This window comes from Dipodomys spectabilis, unplaced genomic scaffold (genome assembly GCF_019054845.1).
Source record: "Dipodomys spectabilis isolate Male_0828 unplaced genomic scaffold, ASM1905484v1 ptg000628l, whole genome shotgun sequence".
Classification (NCBI taxonomy): domain Eukaryota; kingdom Metazoa; phylum Chordata; class Mammalia; order Rodentia; family Heteromyidae; genus Dipodomys; species Dipodomys spectabilis.
The window spans coordinates 635,522-641,521 of NW_024871305.1; the positions used below are offsets into that span (position 1 = coordinate 635,522).

The following is a 6,000-nucleotide window of genomic DNA, read 5'->3' on the forward strand; positions in this document are numbered from 1 at the left end:
CTGCCTGGCCCATGGGAAATACCTGGTGTCTGGTATCATAACCAGGTCTTAGAAGCCTCTACACATTTAAACCTCCCTTTCCATTTCCCTTGCCTGGGGCCAGAATCCAGCTGCTTTCCCTGGAACCCTGACTTGTGCAGGTCAAGTCTTAAAAGAGGCAGGACCAGGACTGGGAATGTGGCTTAGTGACAGACTGCTCGTCTAGCATGCATGAAGCCCTGGGTTCGATTCCTCAGTACCACATACACAGAAAAGGCTGGAAGTGGTGCTGTGGCTCAAGCGGTAGAGTGCAAAAGAAGCTCAGGGATAGCGCCCAGGTCCTGAGTTCAAACCCCAGGACTGGAAAAAAAAAAAAAAAAGAGGCAGGAGCTAGAGAGTCAGAGCTCAGGGTCTGGACCCCAGCGAACTGTCACTGACGACAGTCACTCACCAGCAGAGGAGCCCTAGACAGGCTCCACTGGACCCCAGCCTGGAAAGGAGGGTCAGCACCAGGCCCGCCACCGGGTGTGGAAGGGATGGGAGAACAGGAGAGCTGCCTGGACCCCGCCTCCCGCTTCAGACACACACCTGCGGTGTCTCCCTGGGTGGCAAAGCAGCCAGCTCTGGGCAGAAGCCGGAGACCAGCGCACACAGCTCGGAGAGCCCTGGCACCATCCCCCGGGTCTGTCCAGGGTGGGTGAGCATGTCCTGTTCCTGGCACCATCCTCTGGGTCTGTCCGGGGTGGGTGAGTATGCCCTGTCTACCTGGCACCATCCTCCGGGTCTGTTCGGGATGGGTGAGCATGCCCTGTCCCTGGCAGGACCCTCCAGGTCTGTCCAGGTGGGTGAGCATGTCCTGTCCCTGGCACCATCCTCCGGGTCCATCCGGGGTGGGTGAGCATGCCCTGTCTCCCTGGCACCATCCTCCAGTCTGTTCGGGATGGGTGAGCATGTACTGTCCCTGGCAGGATCCTCTGGGTCCGTCCGGGGTGGGGAGCATGCCCTGTCTCCCTGGCACCATCCTCCGGGTCCGTCCGGGGTGGGGAGCATGCCCTGTCTCCCTGGCACCATCCTCCGGGTCCGTCCGGGGTGGGGAGCATGCCCTGTCTCCCTGGCACCATCCTCCGGGTCTGTCCGGGGTGGGGAGCATGCCCTGTCTCCCTGGCAGGACCCTTGGGGTCTGTCCGGGGTGGGGAGCATGCCCTGTCTCCCTGGCAGGACCCTTGGGGTCTGTCCGGGGTGGGGAGCATGCCCTGTCTCCCTGGCACCATCCTCCGGGTCTGCCCGGGGTGGGGAGCATGCCCTGTCTCCCTGGCAGGACCCTCTGGGTCCGTCCGGGGTGGGGAGCATGCCCTGTCTTCCTGGCAGGACCCTCTGGGTCCGTCCGGGGTGGGGAGCATGCCCTGTCTTCCTGGCAGGACCCTCTGGGTCTGCCCGGGGTGGGGAGCATGCCCTGTCTCCCTGGCACCATCCTCTGGGTCTGCCCGGGGTGGGTGAGCATGCCCTGTCTCCCTGGCAGGACCCTCTGGGTCTGTCCGGGGTGGGGAGCATGCCCTGTCTCCCTGGCAGGACCCTTGGGGTCTGTCCGGGGTGGGGAGCATGCCCTGTCTCCCTGGCACCATCCTCCGGGTCCGTCCGGGGTGGGGAGCATGCCCTGTCTCCCTGGCACCATCCTCCGGGTCTGCCCGGGGTGGGGAGCATGCCCTGTCTCCCTGGCACCATCCTCCGGGTCCGTCCGGGGTGGGGAGCATGCCCTGTCCCTGCCAGCTTCTGCAGGACCCAGACCCTAGAAGGGGGACGCAGGCTCACCCAACTCAACCAGGGCCAGGATTCCCAAGGCCGGGGGTGGAAACGCGCCCGCGCCGGCGGCGGGGAGCCGGGCACCGGCAGCTGCGCTCTTGCGGCCGGCCGGGCCTCACCTGGCGGCTTGGGACGCCGGGGTGGAGCGGGCCCGGCGGCAGGGGGCGCGGGGTCTGCCCCAGGGCGGGCCTGGGTCCGGCTCTCCCTCCCGGGGGCCTGGGGCGGGCGCTGTGCTGGGGACCGGCTCCCCCACACGGGTCGTCCCGAGGACACCCCGGCCCGGCCCCGCGGGAGCCCGGCGCGCCCCGCCCCGCGCCCAGCCCGCCCCGGCGTCCCGGGACCCCCTGCCCCGGCTGGCTTCAGGCGCTGCGGACGGCTTACCTCCGCGGGCTCCGCGGCCGTCGGGCACCGGCGTGGGCTCGGGGAGGACGCGGCCGAGCTCGGGACCCTGCGAACACCGGGAGCGGCGAGCGTCCCCGGGCCGGGCGCGCCGTCTCTTGTAGGCCGCTCGCCGCCCTGAAACCACGCCCCCGGGCAGCCCGCGGCGCTGATTGGACGGCGCGGCCCTGACCCCGCCCCGGCCACGCCCGCGGGGCGGGGCTCGGGGCGGGGGCGGGGGAGGGGGGGACGCATGGTCTCCTCCCGGTGACCGTAAAAGTCGTCTTCCCTGCGCGCTTCGTGACGGGCATTGTTGGCCAACCGCGCGCACCGGCTCTCGGGAGCAGCCCCGGCCCAGGACCTGAAATCCCGGAGGCCGGGGACAGCCACAGGGACTCAAGCCCGAGACTGGCCAGGCTGTCCGCGCATCCTGAGGGACCCCGCGCATGGTGCCCCCTCTCCATCCCTGCTCGTTCAACCCTGGGTCATCTCGGGTCAGGCAGGGCACCGGGTGCCAGGCTCACCCATCCAGTGCTTGCGAAGCTCCTGACGCTGCCCGGCAGGAGTGACATGGGTGACCCTGGCTCCACACAGCCCAATCCAAGGCGGGAAGAGGCCGGTGCCAACACCACCCCATGGTGCCCAGCCCCGAACACCATCCCACGGCCACCCCAGCCCGGCCACCCTCTGATGCCAAGGGACCCGAGAGCTCTCTTTGCAGCTACACAGGCCTGAGCTTCAATCCTGACTCCCCCACAGCTGGGTGTCTCTGCTCAGGTCACCTAACCTCTCTGAACTATGTACGATTGGTCACCCCGGATCACACCAGAGGCAATGGGAAGCCCTTAGCGGCCTGCAATGCCACTGTCGGGAGCCGGTCAGGTTCAGTTAGATCCCAGCAGCACCAGCTTCAAACTGTCGACCTCAAAAACAATGGCCTCCCCCCTCCTACCTCCCCTGAAAGCACTAAATGGTTAACCAGGGAATGACCAGTGTTAGTTAATTTACCTCCAAGGAGGTTAGTTCTGATCAGATCAACTTTTCCATCATTTTGTAATCTCAGAATGCAATCTCAAAAAAAAAAAAATCAGCTTGAATAAGTTGGTATGTCATGGGTAGAGTCTGGGAAGTCCCCAGCAAGAAGGAGTCAAGCTGCAACCAAGTGTCCCCTGGGACAGGACTGGCCCCGGCTATCCCGGCGATTCCCAGCGAAAGGCCCATCTGCGACCCAGGCACCGAGTTGGGTTATGGAGAGACTGAGACTGAGGGGAAAATCCTTCAAATGGTGATGAGCCCAGTCTGGAGGAGGAACGCGCAGGCCCCGGAGGACTTCCTGGACCCACTCCTCCTAGAGACCCAGATGGCTGATGGAGAACCACATTGTCTGTCGGTCTGGCAGTGGGGGGAGGGGAGGGCAGCAGCAGACATGACAGGGAAAGCCAAGGCCCTTCCTTCTGATCTCCAGGCCATTTCCCACACAAGTTCTTATTCCACAGATGTTTTTATTGGAGGCTCTTGAACTGGACAGGAGAGCCACGGCCAGGGAGTTCCAGTTCCTTGTGTGTCCCAGCCACACCCACCCAGCCACCGCAGGATGTCACCAGGCCTCCATCAGCACCAAAGACCGATGAGCCAAAGACACACAGGGGTGCCATCTGGTAATGGGCGTGGCTTGAGGGGACCAGCCAGGACAGGAGTCAACTGTGGGAGTCCACTGCGCCAACAGGTGGCGGTCGTGTGGTTCTCCGGGCGGGCTGTTCGCCTGGAGAGGCCTGCCTACAGGCACCACGTCCCTGGCGGCAGGGCGGCCATGCAGGTGGGCAGGTCTGGGACAAGGTCCTGAAGTAATAAGTAATCAGCTTGTTATATTATGCCACTCATGGGGAACTGAGGCAGCCACACTCTGGAAGGATCTGATATCCCTGGGCAGGTAGGTACAGGATCCTTCCAGGGTCCTTCATCTCTCTGTAAGGGTCCTGTCGTAAGCAGCCAGGCTGTGGTCCCAGGAACCACTCTGGCTGTGTTCACACCTCCAGCTCTGCTCCTAGAGAGGACCTACTGGCCATGAGATGTCCACCCTTGGGGTAGCCAAGGAGATAAGGTGATGCTTCCAGACCCCACACGCATGGTAGTGGGCCAGTGTGAACTGGGAGGCCACCTTGGAAAGCCAGGTGGACTAGGATGGCCCCTAGTGGAGAGGGACAGTGTATGGACACATCCACGGACAGGCGCAGGACCCGCCCCAGCGGGGCAGCAGCTCACGGTGAATGACCACCACCCAGGACTGGAGCAGACCCTGTCCATGTACAGACCAGCGGCCACACCTGCATCTCTGAAGGACATCCACCCCCTGAACTGCTGGAACCTTCTAAGCCCAAGCTGCGGTCTGACGGTCCCCGAGGGGGCAGTGACTGGAGGGAGTGGTGAGGGCAGGTCCTCTAGGTGAGGCTGGGGTCCTCACCAAAGGACAGGAGTGGCCCCCCGTCCGGTTTCCTCTTCAGGGGGCACAGTGGCGAGCCTCACCGGCCCCGGCCCCCAGGGGCTCCATCTCGAGCAACTACTGTCCTGGAATCTGAGAGCAGCAGATTTCTGTTGATGCCAGTTTCTGGAGCTTTGTTGCAGCAGCACAAACTAAGGCAGTCCGTGGCATGGTTGCCCGAAACGTCTAGGGTTTATGCTCCCAGGACCTGGCTATCAGCAGTGGGCAGGACTGGGGTATGATTCCCCAGGTCCTTCCTCCACCGCCGGGGGCCTTGGAGGGAGGTATTTCCCAGGCTCCCGGGATTCCAGACTTAGCCCGTTATCAGCCCCTCCCCCTCCCCGCAATGTCACTCATCATCCTGTGCCTGCTCCCGCGAGGACGTCTGTGACCTGTCATTGAGTGTGCTCTGTTTCTGGACACCGCACTGACGAACACACCAAGCCAAAGCTGCCACGCACGGAGAGGAGGGCTGGCCTTTCACAAGGGGAGCCAAGGCTGAGCTGTGGTATTATTCAACTATATAAAAACTCTGACTCATAGGAAAAACGAACAGCAAAGCCCAGAACAAGACAGACGCCCGCTTCAAGTGCGGGAGAGGCAGTGGAGGGCAAACCAAAGGGAAGTCTGCACCCAACGGTGAGCCGCAGATTTGCCCGGCCTGAGCTATCCCAGAGGAAGACAGGCCTGAGCTATCCCAGAGGAAGACAGACCTGAGCTATCCCAGAGGAAGACAGGCCTGAGCTATCCCAGAGGAAGACAGGCCTGAGCTATCCCACAGGATGACAGGCCTGAGCTATCCCAGAGGAAGACAGGCCTGAGCTATCCCACAGGAAGACAGGCCTGAGCTATCCCACAGGAAGACAGGCCTGAGCTATCCCACAGGAAGACAGGCCTGAGCTATCCCACAGGAAGACAGGCCTGAGCTATCCCACAGGAAGACAGGCCTGAGCTATCCCACAGGAAGACAGGCCTGAGCTATCCCACAGGAAGACAGGCCGGAAGCACAAATGGATTTTTTTTTTCAAATCACCTGGAGTGGATTTTTATGTTACTTGGTGACATTAAGCTACTTTGATGACTTTCTCAGGTTTGGGCATCATGGGAAAAAAAAAAAAAGAGGAAAGACTTGAGACAAGACAAATGTGGGCCACTGCCAGTGCTGCTCTCTGGACTAGAGCAATAAGAGAAGGATCCAGAAGGTTCCGAGAAGTCTGGATGAAAAACTGATTTCCGTCCAAGACCTCAAACACACCGACGATTGTTCTCGTCTTTTTTGGCCCTGCCTGGCTCTCGGAGACCACATCCCCCTGACGATGCACAAGCCCTGGCTGGTAGCTGGAACCCAAGAACCAACTCGACTC

General features: G+C 62.2%; 1 protein-coding gene across 1 annotated transcript in view; it reads right to left on the reverse strand.

The window, feature by feature from the left end:
* Nucleotides 1-2,231, reverse strand: part of Crispld2 (cysteine rich secretory protein LCCL domain containing 2) — a 36,412-nt gene extending 34,181 nt beyond the window's left edge. The window contains exon 1 of the mRNA XM_042671479.1: nt 2,161-2,231. The gene's annotated coding sequence lies outside the window, so the exon portion shown is untranslated. The remainder of the gene's footprint in view (nt 1-2,160) is intronic.
* Nucleotides 2,232-6,000: the final 3,769 nt, after the last annotated feature.